This window comes from Camelus dromedarius, chromosome 6, assembly GCF_036321535.1.
Source record: "Camelus dromedarius isolate mCamDro1 chromosome 6, mCamDro1.pat, whole genome shotgun sequence".
NCBI lineage: Eukaryota > Metazoa > Chordata > Mammalia > Artiodactyla > Camelidae > Camelus > Camelus dromedarius.
Genome location: NC_087441.1, coordinates 37479286 through 37495994, shown reverse-complemented (window position 1 = coordinate 37495994; position 16709 = coordinate 37479286).

Here is a 16709-nt window from a genome sequence, read left to right as displayed (position 1 = left end):
ATTTGGGCACTACTTGCAGTGGGAAAATTTCTGAATCACTCAATAAATGGCTTGGACCAATATACTTCATGTGGTATCTACTGCCTCCAAAATTTAAAAAGGCCAAAATTGTGCTGTACTTCTTTCTAAGTTTTAGGAATGTGAAGTTCAATAACAAAGTATATCCATTCAAGTTGTGCCCTTGGTCTTGGGAGAGTGACCACAAGATGGCCCGCAAGCCCACTGGAGACGCCTTGTCCAGGACTCTATTCCCTGGCCTCCTTAAGCTCCCACTCTAGTGATGGGGTCATGATAGCATTTAGGTCCCCTGTTATTAGTGTTGCCTTAGATTCTGTGTCTAATGGCCCTTGGAAGGTCTGGGTAAATGGGTCATAGGTTCTTTAGGGGAAGAACTGAAGAGTTTACATACATACATATAAATATATATGAGTATATATAATTATATATATTTATAATGGGGTTGCAGGGTCTTTCCTCAAGGAGGATCAGGCTTCCCCTTCAGTCAGTGGGCTCTGGGTCTGAGAACTATCTCAGATATGGAAACTCAGCAAAGGATGATGATTTTCTATTATGGTTGCTGATGCTAGCCTGCTGCTCACCTGCTTTTATTATTCTTTTTTCTGAATAAGGAAGTCAAGTAAAACTTGTGCAGGCTGCCTATCTATCTTATCCCTAGGGACACAAAGGTCTATTAGCAATTACTCCAGATCCCTGGGGTCCAGACTCCCTTATTGCCTATTACAGTAATTATGCCTTTGACGTTTAAGTGCAGCTACTTGGCCTCTAATATTATGAAATTCTTTCATGCCCATTGACCCGAGGGAACCCAATTCTGTGGCAGCATTTTATTCTATGAACCCTGGTTCATAGAATAGGGTTATTTTAAAACATGCCAGTGCATTTCTTATTGCCCTAGTGAAAGGAGTATCCTGAGAAATATAGTGAAACAGTGGGTCTCACATAAAAACCTGATTAGAATATGCCTGCTTCCTTGAGCCTTCTGACCTGTTCCTTGATAATCTGTTGGCAGCTCTGGCATCTCTACATCACTGTCTTGTCCAAGCCCCAAAGCACCACCTCAGCAGTGTGTTGGGGCAGGCTCCAGGTGCTATTGAAAGGATGTTAAACCCTGTGTCGTGTTGTATGGTCCAATAAACACTTCCCTATTCATCCTTATATCCTACTCGCTCCATTCAACACCTTCTCATCTATTCCCAAGATCTCTCCCTCATTCCTGTCAGTACATGCTAACGAGATTCTGTGATTTTTTTCCCTTAAGTTATCTCTCCCCATAGCCAAGACTGCACCTCCCTCTTATGGTATCCTAGGTCCTGACTCACATTGTCAATCTGAAAGCAGCTGGAGGAGCAGCGGAGGGGATCCCAAGGAGGGCAGCGTCATCTTGCAAGGCTTCCATCTCATCCCCTCGGGCTAAGGGAGGATTGCTGTCCTCTAGCGACGGGGAGAAGACTGGCTCCTACAGCTTCTGTGATTCAAGAGCATCCCGGGTTTAAGGTCCTCATACATTTCCTCACAGATGCCTATATCCCAAGTGTTGGGATCCTGGGCTTTTTCTATCAAAGCCATCCCTTGAGCAGGAATCTTTAACATAGGAGCCCTGCATGTTCAGTCTCCTTTGCCATTCTGTCAATTTTAGGATTAAATCCTGAACCTGGCTTTTAGCACAGTCTGCCCTTTTGTCACAAGGTCTCTTTACTTTCTGTCACAGAGGAGTCTGATTTTTCTCAGAATGCCATGAGTTGACAGTTGGCTGAACTGAACTTATCTTTCTTCCTTTAAAGCATTCTTCAAGGCTTTGAAGGCAGATTACAAAAGCCAGTCAATGTCACTCCATGTATAAGCACCACTGCCCCTTTTCCTTCCAGTATTAGAGACACTGGGTAAGTAAAGCACCCCCCTACATCCCATCTGCCACAGTGGAGAGTTTGGTGTTTATGCCAGAGATATGGACACTACAATTACCACCAGCAATGCAGTTTTTTTTTTCCATCTGACTGGTGAATAAACTATTTTCAGAATAGTATCCTGAGGGTCTGCTATCTAGGGTTATATCTGGTATTACTGTCTTAGTTCAGGGCCCTGCAAAAGCAGAGCCTGAAGTAAAGACTTGAGTTTAGGTAATTAATTTGCTGGATGACTCCAGAAAGTAGGGGGGAAGTGAGTGAGCTTATTGAGAGAAGAAAGATGAAAAAGTGAGTGAATGGGGGAAATATTTACAAGTCATAAAGATAAGGGGTTAATATCCAAAAATATATAAAGAATGCATACAACTCAATAGTAAACAAAAAAATCCAATTTTTAAAATGGGCAGAGGATCTGAATAGACATTTTACAAACAAGACATACAGATGGCCAACAGGCACATGAAAAGTTATTCATCCTCACTAATCATTAGGGAAATACAAATCAAAACCACAAGGAGACATCACCTTACAGCTGTTAGGACGGCTATTTTCAGAAAGACAAGTGATAACAAATGCTGTCCAGCATGTGGAGAAAAGGGAACCCTCGTGCACTGTTGGTGGAAATGTAAACTGGTGCAGCCACTGTGGAAAACAGTATGGAATTTCCTCAAAAAGTCAAAAATAGATCTGCCACATGATACAGCAATTTACTTCTGGGTAGTTATCCCACGAAAACAAAAACACTAACTAAAAAAGACATATGCACCTCCATGTGCACTGCAGCATTATTTGCAATAACCAAATCATGGAAACAACCTAAATATCCATCCAAAGATGAATGGATAAAGAAAATGTGATGCAATACTGTTTAGCCATAAAAAAAAGAATGGCATCTTGCCATTTGCAACAAAATGGATGGACCTTGAGGGCATTATGCTAAGTGAAATAAGCCAGACAGAGAAAGACAAATACCATATGATCTCACTTATACTTAGAATCTAAAAACATAAAATGAAAACACCAAACTAATAGATACAGAAAATATAGAAAACAAGTTAGTAATTTCCAGAGGTGAGGGGTGGGGGGGTGGGCAAAATGGGTGAAAAGGTACAAAATTCCAGTTAGAAAGTAAATAAGTCATGGAGATGTAATGTACAGCCTGGCAACTATAGTTAATAATACTATCTGTATTACACGTTTGAAAGTTGCAAAGAGAGAAATAAAATGGAATGAACTATTGATCCATGATACAACAAGGATGAATCACGAAACAATCATGTTGAGTGAAAGAAGCCAAGAAAATAAAGTGTGTACTATATGACTCCATTTATGTAAAATTCTAGGAAATTCAAAGTAACATACAGAGACAGAAAATATATCAGTGGTAGCCTGGGGAGGGAATGAGAGTATGAAGGGGAGAAACAGGAGGAGGGAGGGGATTATAAATGAGTAAGAGATAGCTTAGGAGTGATGGGTATGTTCATTATCTTGACAGACGTGATGGTTTCATGTGGATAAAACATGTATCAAAACTTACCAGATCCTATACTTTAAATATGCACAATTTACTCTTGGTCAATTATAACCCAATGAAGTTTAAAAAAGAGCAGTACTTATTATTAATCATATACAATCATCAATTAATTTTATTTATTATTCACTTCTGACCAGTGTGCCTGGTCAATCCATCAGCTTGCCTGCCTCTTCTGAGCAAGAGTGACTGTTTTTAAAAAATGAAATTGGTTTCTCGAGTCCGTGTTTCTCTAAGGTCTCTGACACACTGTAAGTGAAAGAAGCACTTTGGGTAAATATTTGGATAGATATTTATCTCCCACTTGCTCATCCAGGTCCTGGCCTGTCCTTGGCATTGGGAGGTATGGGCTGGTCTCCAGGCAGCCCATCCAAGTTCAGGACTTAGAGACAATGCAGTGCATTTTGGCATAATCTTGCTCAAAGCTCCCTCTCTTTTCTCATTTGGAGATTTGATGTGTCACTTTGGGGGTTGAGAAACGGGGTTAAGAAGGAGGAATGAAGGGAGTGCAGAGGAGGGGCCAGAAGACACAATAATGAGAAGAGCCCAGATCTAGAAAAATTATATTTAAAGGAATATTGGGGTCAGAACAACAACCACATTATCTTCCATCCTTTCCATCAAGTGGTTCACACTGTTCTCTCTCACCTCTGCCTCATGACTGTTTTTATTCACAACTTGAAAAGTGCTACTTCCTTTTTCAAAAATGCTTATTCACTAAAGTAAAGGAACTTAGCTTGCAATTCTCCACCTCTTTTCCTCTTTCCTCTTCCTGTCCTACTCTCTAATTTCTCAGGCTACTTTGTGAAAAGGGCAATGAAAAGCAAAGACTGAAACAAAATAAGAGCCATCACATACGGACACCTGTAAGAGGTTTTACAAATCCACTGAATTCAGAAAATGAAAAACTGAGAGGTCATCCTTTGAGTTTCACCCCAAAGCAGATTCTGCAACTAGGATTTGGGTACAAGCAGTTTATTCTGGGAGTAATCACAGGAAGCAGGGTGAGGGAGGGCGGAGTGAGGCAGAAAATGGGAGGAGACAGGGCAAAAATGGTGCATTGTTACTGCCAAGGTTACTGCAGGGAACAGCTGGCATTCACTCCCACTGTGGGACTTCGGGAGACTGTGTAAAGCACATTTGAAAGAATCCCAATGATGGACAAGGAAGGGGGAGTATTTTCCCATCTATATCCACTCACTAATGGCTGAAGTTTCTCCCTGGGCATTAACTCCCCAGGAGCCCTTAGGCAGAGAAATGCTTAAGCTAAGAAGTCACTGGAGGCCAGCAAATGGTCTAACCCAAACAGCTGACCTCCAGGGTGGGCTGAGGGGATCTGAGCAGGGCGTCGATGTCAGAGTTGCATAGTTTTGTCTGAATAAGCCATCCACTAATTTAGCTTTTTATCTCTCTGTATTGATGGTTTTATTTTTCTTAAAACATTAAAAATACTATTCTATATTCTCATGTTTTTGTAGGTTCTATACTAATAGTCATATTCTATAATGTCTCCTGTTTCTCACAAGGCACTTTCATATCAATGATCTCATTTAATCTCAAAACAGTCCTTGAGATGAATATTCGTAACCTGACTCTACTATAAAAGAACTGTGGCTAAGACACGTTAAATACTTCCCCATAAGGTCATAAAACAAGTGAGATACTGATGCTCAAACTTGACTCTTTTGATGCTAACTTTTGTGATTTTCCCAGAATACTCACATTTGCCTCCAATAATAGCATACATTTATTGAGCATGGATGTGAGATGTAATATACAAATAACACTTAAATATTAAGTACAAATCATCTTAATGTTTTTATGTGAATCTTCTGTACTCATATCCCTAGCTGGTGTACCTGGGATATATGACAGGAGACAAGGAACCATGATAAAGAATATAAATGAAATTAAAGAATAAGATATGTAAATCCATTATAAAGAGATAAAGAACAGGAAGAAACTGAACAACATTCTAACATGGAATGGGTGTCAAGGCAGGGCACAGGAAGGAAGTAGCAGATCATTTTCCTTCCCTCATCAGAAGATCAGGAGTGTAATTTTCATGAAAAGTGAAGTTGATCACAAACATAAGATACTGGCCACTTAGGATTTGCTGTAGGCAAACGGTTAGTGAAATAATTTCACCCAACTATCACTGACAAGTAGAAGAGAGAATTACTGGTAGAAGAACTGAGAACCAGGAGTAAACTTAATAGGTGACGACAGTGTCATTTCTGTGTTCTCAAGATGCCTGTGGCCTGCCTACACTGAATGCCTAAGGCAATGTTAAGAAAATATATAAAGTTAAGAAGGTGTACAGAGAGGTCTCTCAAAGTATAGAACATAAAGGATTTTATGTTTCACTGTTGAATATTCGAAACACATCTCTCACTCCAGATCAGATACGCTCAATGCATCTTTATATATCAATTCTCATAGCAGTGGACCTTGTGGAAAGCAGAATGCAGAGTGGGTGGGTCTCATCTCTGAAAAGTTAAAGAGATCTGGCTCCTTAGGGTAAGAAGCAGTACTTTCTTTGAGCTGAGGTGAAGGGGAAAAATTATCCAAGAAATTATCATAAACCAGAGACCAAGAAGGCATGAGAAAGGAAACCTGTGCCTAAAATCATCTCTATGTCTCATCAGGCTTGCAAAGTAAAAGGAAATTTAGCAAAAATGAGCTTCAATATGCAACAGGAAAGCAGAGAGCCACTACCCAGAAGAAATTCTTGATTTTTGCAAGTATTAAAAAAAGGCAGTGTGTAGCAAAGTCAGAGAAAACCAATATGAACTCTAAAAGCAGGTTTAAATCAACGCACCTGCCAGGAAACACTGGGAAGAGCGTAGGGTAGGCTCTGGTTTCCTACACACGATCCAGTCCCCTCTTATTCTCTCTTAACATGAGCCCAGTTTTGTCTAGATACTCATCTACCCTACTTGGGATTACAGAGTGATCCTCTGCTCAGGGGTCAAACTTAACTGGTGTGAGTCAATTATGATATTCCCATCCCCCTGCCAAGAAATGGTTTATGAGTGTGTGGTCCAGGGACCTGGCTATTACTGATCAGTAGATGAATGGATAAAGAAAATTTATATATATACACTATTTAATTTATATAATTTATAATTAATATTAAAATTAATATATAATTTATATTTATATTTATTTCAGCTAAAAAAAGAAGAAAATTCTTCCATTTGTGACAACATAGATGAAACTTGAGGGCATTATGCTAAGTGAGATAAAACAGAGAAAGGCAAATACTGAATGATCTTACATCTGGAATCTACAAATAACAAGCTCATAGAAACAGAGAAAAGATTGGTGGTTGCCAGGGGTAGGGGGTGGGGGTAAGGAAAAGGGGTGAATGTGGTCAAAGGGTATAAACTTCCTATTGTAAGAGATAAATCCTGGGGATATAATGTACAGCATGGTGACTTTAGTTAATGATGTTGTCGCGTATACTTGAAAGTCGCTAAGAGAGTAGATTTTAAAAGTTCTCACCACACATAAAAAAGTTGTAACTATATGGTGATGAACCAACCTTATTGTGGTAATCATTTTGCAATATGTGCATACATGAAGTCACTACATTGTATACCTTAAACTTACACCATGTTATATGTCATTATATCTCAATTAAGTCTGAGGGGAGAAAACTACCCTCATTTCCAATATACAAAACAAACATCTTATACTAGAGGAAGGAATTAACACTCCTCCCTCTCTTTAAAAAAATTTTTTTCCTGCTTCAGGAAATCATGGATGGGACTCCTCAGAAGGAGACTTTCCCTGAATCTTTTCTAACAAATGAACTGGACATATAATATTTTGCACTGCCTCCTAATTTTGTCCTGCTCCTCTCCCGTAATTGAAAAGGCAAAGTCTGCATGCTTCTCTGTTCTGAAACACTGTTAAATACTCTATACCCAATCTGGGTTGTACTCTTGAGAACTTTTTCTTGAATTTTTTTTTAGGACTTTCTACCTGCCTTTTCAAGTTGTATATTTCTCTTTAAACTGCAGAAACCTTCTGGTTTCCCAGCCCCTCTCCATGGACTGGAAATGACAGTGTCCCCTGGAGGCTGGCTTGGCTTCTGTTTTGGAAGGAGTCAGCCAGGCCTTGATGGATGGCTTGATGGTGAGTGAAGAGAGCTGCTGGTCCATGAATTGAGACCCAGTAAAAGCTCGGACACCCAAGGATGCTGCTAGGTTTTCTAATCATCAAGGATTTGAATGGAGTTGGGAATGCTGGAAACAAGAATTTCTATTCTCTAGGAAATAGGACTGACCTCTCCTAGTCAGGTTCAAAACTTTTTCTTCCTAGCTTTTAAGGGCACCCATGAGTTGACCCAATACTACAAATCTAAACCTATTTCTCACTGTTTTCCAAAACAAACTTTCCTCCCCATCCAACAAAGAACTTGATTATGCTCAGACCTCCTTGCCTTTCCTTCCTATTTGGAAAGTTCTTTTTTTTTTTTTTAAACCTCTCTTCATAAACTCCCCTTAATCTCATCTCCTCCAGGAAACCTTTCTCAGATATCCTTGGTCTTACTATCTTCTCCATTTCTGTAGCATGAATCCTCTCAACCATATGATTTAGGTATTAATTACATATTGTGCCATATTGTTTGCTCTAGTGTTAACGTCTTAGTTTTTTATTTTTTTCTCCAACTAAATTATAAGTGTCATGAGACATTTCACATCTCTCACTTTACAAATGCAAAAGCCTGTGCTTAGTATAGAAAAGAAATGAAGGTCACAGATTTAGAGCTGGTTTTAGCATTTGAGCCTCTGCCCTTCCTCCTGTTTACTTCTATTCTACCAGGTGGTCTGACTGCAGAATGTTTCCTCTAAACTCTCTTACCTTCCTTTTTAAATGGACCCTTCTGTTTCTCTCTCTTGGATGTTGATAAATGTTCACTTCTCAGGATGAATATATTAGCTATGTACACAGACCACCAAATGTTCTCATAAAATATAATAGGATATGGATGGAAACAGTGTTATCTTGACCTTGTGGCATTTCACAAGTGAGTTATTATAGCATGTGGTAAAATCTGACAAAGTGAACTCTAATGAATAGGGACATCCACATTCATGAGGATTTTTATGAGAAATGTTAAGAAACTCAACTCTACTTTTATTATTTAAAAGTCATTCTCTTCTGCTATTTCTACTCGTTAATGCCACTCCATTTATCTTAAGGTCTACTAACTTGTTACTTTTAATGTTGCACAAATGTCTGCCTTAGTTGATTATTTTCAGAGGCACATCCGATTAAAATGTAATTCTGCACTATATTTGAGGTACATTTTCTCAATTTAATAAACCAAGTATATTTATTATTTCTGTCCCTAAACACAACTTTAATTCATCTACCCATCTCAGAGTGCCCATCCCCCTGACTTAGGGATTGGATTCTGCTTCACCGACATAAGCTGACTGGGGATTTAAGCAAACAGGAGAATATTTTTTCTCACAAGACAGGAAGTAAGAAGTCCTGCTGGAAAGTGGGGAGCCCAGCGACGGTTGGCACCTGAGCCAGGTCATCTTCCCCAGGCCTCTCTTTCTACTTTGCAATGTTGAACATGTGCCTTTTATTTTTCTGGTGGTCTCATGGTTACAAGATAGCTGTTCCATGTTTTATTTCCCATCCAAGTTTTAGGTAGGAAGCAAACAAATCAAACAAGCAAAAATAAAACAACAAAGAAAACAACAACAACAAAAACAAGGAAAGAGAAAGAGCCTATATCAGGGAAATCAGCTTTCCATCTGCAGCAGACTTGAGCCTACAGGTCAAGGACAGAACTCTGTCACGTGGTCACCTCTGGCTGCAGTGGAGGTGAGAAAACGTAGTGGTTTTTTTTTTTTTTTAAGTTGGGTACACTGTGAGCCTAATAAAAATTGGGGTTTTTATTATTATGGAAGAAGATGAGAAGGATATTGGGTAAAAACTAGCAGTGTCTATCACAGAAAAGCCAGAGGCAAATCACTCATGAACGATTTAACCTCCTTTCAAAGCTCCAAGACATGGCAGGGAGATTACAGCATATGTGTGGTTGGCTGAGACACTTCAGGCAAGATTGTTGAAAGCTCCGAGCAGAATTTCAAGGCCACAGATCCTCTCACTGACTCATTCGTCTTTTATAGTTCTCAGTTACAGTGCTCTTTATTAAACCTAAGTAAGAGTTCCTTACGTTGAACATAGGGGACCTAGAGAAAAATGTTGATTTGACTCTGTTGGAAGGGCCAAAACTTCACACAGGAAGAAGCAGCCGTGCTTGTGGTGAGCGTTTGCCAAGTTTATTGATATCTGCTGCCACCTGCAGTTTAAACTTGATATTCACTCTGGTCATTACCTGTAACTGGGGCATCGTGACCCAGGAAGTGAAGAGGAAGAATTACAAAAGCATCTTCGCCACTGCTGCAGCCACGTGCTTACTTAAAATGGAATATCCTGTTTGCGCCCCATCTTCATAGCACCATTATATCAACATCCAAAAGGTAGAAACAACCCAGGTGTCCGCTGACAGATGAATGGATGAACAAAATGTCATATATACACACATTTTCCCTAAACAGCAAATTTTGACACATGTTACAACATAATGAATGTCTTCGAAGACATTATGCCAAGTGAAATAACCCACTCACAAGAGGACAAATACCATGTAATCCCACTTATCTGAGGTTCCTAGAGACAGGAGGCACAAGGGGGGTTGCCGGGGGTTGGAGGAAGGCGGGAGCGGGGAGTTAGTGTTTCATTTGTGCAGTTTCAGTTGAGGGAAGATTTTAAAAGTTCTGGAGATGGATGGTGGTGATCGTTGTACAACAGTGTGAACGTACTTAATGCCACAGAACTGTACACTGAAAAATGGTTCAAATGGTGAATTTTATGTAATGTATACTTTACGACAATAAAAACAAATTTTAAAATACTGAATTTCCAGGGAAGCGAGTAAGCTGATACTGTAGAATACAGAAACGGGGCACACTCTGATTTATATTACCATGTTGTGACAACTTGGTACTAGGCTTTTGGGTTTCTTCTGGTCCTGGCAAAGTAGATCCCTTGCCTGGTGATGAAGCATCTGTCAAGTTCTAATCACTACACAAATTGTTTCGGCCATGCCAGGAACACAGCAACTTAAGTACTACAAGAAAGCAAGTAGCAGATTCAACTTCAGGGAAGAAGGCAAATGAGGGTAATTTGGCCAATTCATATTTCCCTAAAAAAGCAATTTCTTGGTATATGGAGCTGAATATTTTCATTACAAGAAATTGGTTTTGGACTGTAACAGCTGTTGAAAATAAAAAAAAATCATTTCTATCGTCTTTTGTTAGTTTAAGAATACAGCAAAATAACAAGACCATGCCTATGTACATAATATTTTAACTGTTAAAAACTAGATAATCCCTGAATTTTATTTATTCTGGAAAGAAAGAAGGTGGGAATCTCCTAGGTCCATGAAATGGCCTATTACATAGAGTTTCTGAGTGGTCATATCTCAAATGGAGCATGACATATGTAATGGCTTCCATCCGAGTTATGTTTAAATCATTAAAAAAGAAGTTTAAGATAATATTTTTAGTTTTCTGGTCATTGAAAGTTTAATGGGTTTTATATAAAGCAGGCTTCTTATCTTTTTCTTCTTTCAGTAATGGCTTTCCACTTCCACACTTGTGATTCAGATCGCCAGACGCTGTTACCCCTTGTGCCCCTGAAGAGTGGCCCACCTGACAAAGTCACTCGAAAGAGAAACTGAATTTTATTCTTTTAGGAATGAAATTAGGAATTCACTTGCCATCTTGTTTCATTACTCGAGATAGTCCTGCTGCCTTTTTTTTTTTTTTTAAAGAAACACCTGTAGAAAAGATAAAAAAGCAATTGAGAAAGATAACCTGAAATACCAGGAAAGATGAAAAAGGACAGATGCAGGCACCAGGACATCCCTGGAAGATTTATCTGTGTGAGACAGAGGAAGAACGACTTCTGCAAAGAACAGCAATAAAATTGCTAACTGCTGTGAAAAGCCACTGAAAATACGTGTTTCCTTATTTGCAATGCTAAGGGGAGCTGTTTAGGATAAAAGCGGGGAGTTTATTACTTGTCTGTCTGGCAGAGAGGGGCACAGTTGACTGACAGCTCGCTGCTGTCACTTCTGGGGCCACACTTCCCCAGGTTTCTGCTCCAGCCGATGACTTGGCATGGCCCAAGTGCAGTTCCCCTGGATGGGGCCCTGCTCCTGGGGGCAGCTTTGGGCAGTGGATTTGCCACCAGCCTGGGGAAGCTTTCTTAGGAGTGGGCTGCACAGTCTGAGGCTCCCACGCCGTCCTAGCTCTTTCCTGTCTCCTTTCGCAGGTGTTGACCCTGCATGGTAGTCTGAAGCCCCTCCCATTCTACTCCTGCTTTCTCTCTATTATCCTTCACAAGCACTTCTGCTGATAAATCTCTTGCACATCTAACCCATTTTGGTGTCAATTTCTCAGAAGTCCCAGTTCACACTCCAGTAAACACACCAATGTATCAAGCTAAGCATTCAGGATGGTAATGCTTGAGCCCTTCTTTCTCTGATAGAATGGCCCATCCAATCAGCAAGCTTCACCTTCCTAGTCACCTCAGGCAGCTGCAGAAGCCCCCCTCCCCACATCACTCATTTTCAGCCCAATACCTCTCCTAGTTTCCCTTTTTCAGTAGATCCATATCTCATCCAACACATTTTTTTTTTTTTCTCAGCCAGAAACCTTTGACTTTTCCTTGATTCTCTCCATTCCTTCACTAAGCGCCTTCAGTACGGGTGCAAGTACTGTCAGCTCTGTCTTCAGAAGTTACACTGAATCCATTTTCCGGCTCCACAGCCAGCTCATCACCTATCCTCCCGCAGTAACCTCCTAACTTGTCTTTTTTTTTTTTTTTTCTATTTTATAAACCATTCACCATTAGCAACCAAATTTGTCTTTTAAAAAAGTAAATCAGATCACATTATTTACCTACTTAAAACTCTCGATGGCCTTAATTTCACTTAGAATGTAATCCAAACACCTCACCATGTGTCATGATTCTAAATCTGGTTCTCGAGCCTATACAATGTGGTAGATACGATTTTTAAACTTTTGGGGTACAAAAGTAGACAGAACAGGAAAGTATTATGTATTAATATGAATAAGGTTTTAAAGCAACATGCAAAATGAAAATAGTTACATTGGAGTGGCAGATTTAGAAAGTTTTTTCTTACTGTCATTTTTTCCTTTTATATTTTTAAACTGAAGAGTCCTTAGGCCCCTGTGAAGAGCCCACGTGTAGCAGAGCAGCATCATGAACAGTATCCTTTGTTGTCCCTTGTGTCTGGCTGTCAAAGAATCAAATGTTGGACTTGGAACAATGGAGGCTCCTTTTGCAGCACATGCCCATGGCAATCTGTTTATTTTCAACATGGCGCTAGACTGGTTTTGACAAGAATTTCTCTAAATTTACACCTATGTTCATGTCTGCATTTAAATCCACGTAAACTCTCAAACTGTTTGGAGACTGATAATAGAATCACGCATGTTCTTGAGTTTAAATGGTCTGTTTATTAATTATATTGAAGAGAAGAGCTGGGAAAGAAGTTCCTGCAAAAGGGAAGAGCAGTCTTCATTTCTAAACCAAGGGATTAAAGCAGTGCCTGAAGCTCTCTCCAGAGTTCTGATTCTGAAGATCAGTAATATCTTCTGAGAGTATCGTTAATTCTTCTGCTCATGAAGCTGCTGTTTCCTGCAAGGTAGTTTGTTCATCAATTGTTCATTCAGTTTACACCCTGTACCAGAAGATCTGGCATGTGCTGGGAAGGCAAATAGGAAAATACGTGGTTCCTGCCTTCAGTGAGCTCACCACCTAGCAGTTTCCCCCAACAATTCTCTCATGTGGGTGTGGTTGACATTTCCTGCTGTCCAAGAGTGGAAATGATCTGCTGGCAAGAAAACTGAGCTTCATTTGTTTTCATAGGGCTGGGAATTTTTTTAAGTTAAAATTATGTAATGTATTTAATTAATGAAAGATGGTTTTCTAGGAGGCCTTTATGACCTACCCACAGAGGCAGAGGAATTATGATCTTCAACAATCAAGGAAAATTCTTATTGCTTAAAACAGTGAAAAAACTAGAAGGAACTTAAGTGCAAAATAACACAAAAATAGTACAGAATGGGTAAGGGGTACCTGTAACTTAATTATTCAAGCTTTGGGACTCTAGAGCAGAATTTCTGGGTTTGAATGCTGGCTTTACCACTCATGAGCCAAAAATTAATTCAACCTTGGCTTCTTCCTATGTGAAATAGAATTTCTATGTGAGGATAAACTCTCCTACCTCATAAAGTTGTTGTCAGTATTAAATTAGATAATGTATATGAAGGACTTAGAACAATGCTTAGCTCATCTTAAGCGCTCCATAATAATTATCTTTATTATTGTGGTCAATTATTTTGATAGAATATTGTACAGACATTAAAACTATATTTCTGATGAGTTTGTAATAATATGGCACAATTTTAGAATTATATGGGAACACAGTATACTCACAACTATAAAAGATAAGAAAAAAAGAGCCCGGAAGGAAATTTTCCAACATGTCATCAGTGTTTTTTTTTTTTAATATGAAGTTTCTGTTTTTAATTTTGATTCATAAGTCCATGTATGGCTTTCCCTCCCAGCTTTATTGACACATAATTGACAAAGAAAATTGTAATATATGTAAAGCATACAATGTGATGACTTGGTATATGTACACACCCATCACCTCACAAATTTAGGGTCTTTTGTTTTGTTTTGATGAGAACACAAGTTCTACTCTCAGCAAATTTCAATTATATAATACAGAATTAACTATAGATACCATGTTATACATTACATCCTTAGACTTTATTTATCTTACAATGGAAAGTTTGCATTTTTCCCCCAAACTTTCTTTTTCCCCGACTCCTGCTAGTAACCACATTTCTGCTCTCTGTGTCTACAAGTTCCACTTTTTTTTCCCCTAAGGATTCCACATGGAAGTGATAACATGCAGTATTTGTCTTCTTCTGTCTGGTTTAGGTTTATTTCATTCAGCATAATGCCCTCCAGCTTCATCCATATTGTTGCAAATGGCAGGACTCCCTTCTTTTTAAAGGCTAAATAATATTCCATTGTATATATTATACATACACACATTGTGTGTGTGTATATATATATGTATATGTGTGTGTATATATATATGTATATATATAATATTATATATATGTATATATGTATGTATATATATAATATTATATATATATACACATACACACACACATTTTATTTATGCATTTACCCATTGATTGATGCTTAAGTTGTTTCCATGTCTTGGCTATTGTGAATAATGCTGCAATGAACTTAGAAGTACAGATATCTCATTGAGATAAAAATTTTGGGTTTGGGGGTATATACCCAGAAGTGAAATTGCTGAATCATATGGTATTCCTACTTTTAATTTTTTGAGGAACCTCCATACTGTTTCCATTAGTGGATGTATCAGTTTATACTCCCACCAACAGTGCACAAGTGTTCTCTCTTCTCCACATCCTCACCAGCAATTGTTACTGCTTGTCTTTTTGATAATAGACATCCTAAAACGTGTGCAGTGATATCTCATTGTGGTTTTGTTTTGCATTTCCCTGATGGCTAGTAATGCTGGGCACCTTTCATCTGACTGTTGGCTATTTGTCAACCATGAATCTAATTTCTGTCTCTATGGATTTGCCTATTCTGGACATTTCATAGAAATGGAATCATATATTGTGTGGCCTTCTGTGTCTGGCTTCTTTCACTTAACATAGTGTTTTGTTGAAATAGGTTCATGCACGTGTTAGCACATATCAGTACTTCATTCCTTTTTACAGCTAAATAATATTCCATTGTATGAACATACAACATTTTATTTATCCATTCATCAGTTGATGGACATTTGCGTTGTTTCCACTTTTGGGCTATTGTGCTGCTATTAACATTAGTGTCCAAATTCAGGAAAATATGTTTTCCATTCTCTTGGGTATATACCTAGTAGTAAAATTTCTGTGTCATACCGTAACTCTATGTTAGCATTTTTAGGATCTTCCAGTTTTCTAAAGTGATCATAGTATTTTATAATCCCAGCAATGAGGATTCAAATTTCTCCAAGTTTGTCTTTACCAACTCCTGTTATTCTATGTTTTTTTTTTTTTTTATTATAGCCAGCCCAGTGTGAAGTGGTAACTTATTGCAGAGTTATTGCTGAGTGGAGAAATGTGTTACATTTTTTATGAAGAATAATTTTTTTGAAAACAAAATCTTAAATATATAAGCAGTGTGGAAGTTTCAGTTTGAGTGCCACTTCTGTTGATTTTAAATAGTCCCTGAAATTGCTTGATCCAGAATTTACAAAACTCAGTGATGCTTGGAAATCTGCAGAAGCATCCAGATTTATTCACAAATGTTTTAGCACCAAATTTCTAGTGCAGACCTCTAAGATATTTGTTCTTAGTTGAGTGATTATTTGATATTTAAGAGTAAATTAACTCATCAGCTGTATCACTTTATGCTTAGCTTCATGCTAAATAGATTAGAAGGCTAAGTGGAGGGAGAATAAGGCAAAGTGATTTCTTAAAGAGGCATGCAGATCTGAAATGTCAATGAAACCAAACAGTGGTATACTCTGCTTTGCTACGGAAGTGATACAGTACCTAACAGAATTTGGCTCTATTCATAATCCTTTCTAAGTAGACTATTTGTCACTTTTTGTGCAACTTTTTTTCTTTGAGAGTTAATTGACTCATTCTCCAGTAGTACTGCTCTTCTGTGTAGGGTTTCCGATCTTTATAGAAGCACCAGATGGACAGCCCTCTCGGTATGGGAACTTCCAACCTCAGTGGCCAGAAAGAAGTGGGAAAAGGTCTCTGAAGGGCGAGTCCTGCATAAAGAGGGCTTCTAGAGGGATTCAGGTATTGCTGATCTAATAAGATTGAGCTCCTTTTTCAAACTTCCACTGTTTATGTTGACAAGCTGACGGCTGTTCATGCTGTTTGCCGTGTTTATAGCTGTTTTAGTCACAGAATCTTTGGTGAGACAGAGGTATTTAGGAAATAAATCTAGGCAGTTATTTTTTTTAATTGTAGAGAAACAATATCTGGAAACATTTGTTTCCTCCCTACTCTATTTTTAATTCTATGTCACTTTTTTGTGGGGTTACATTACAATGTAACACATGTACAGAT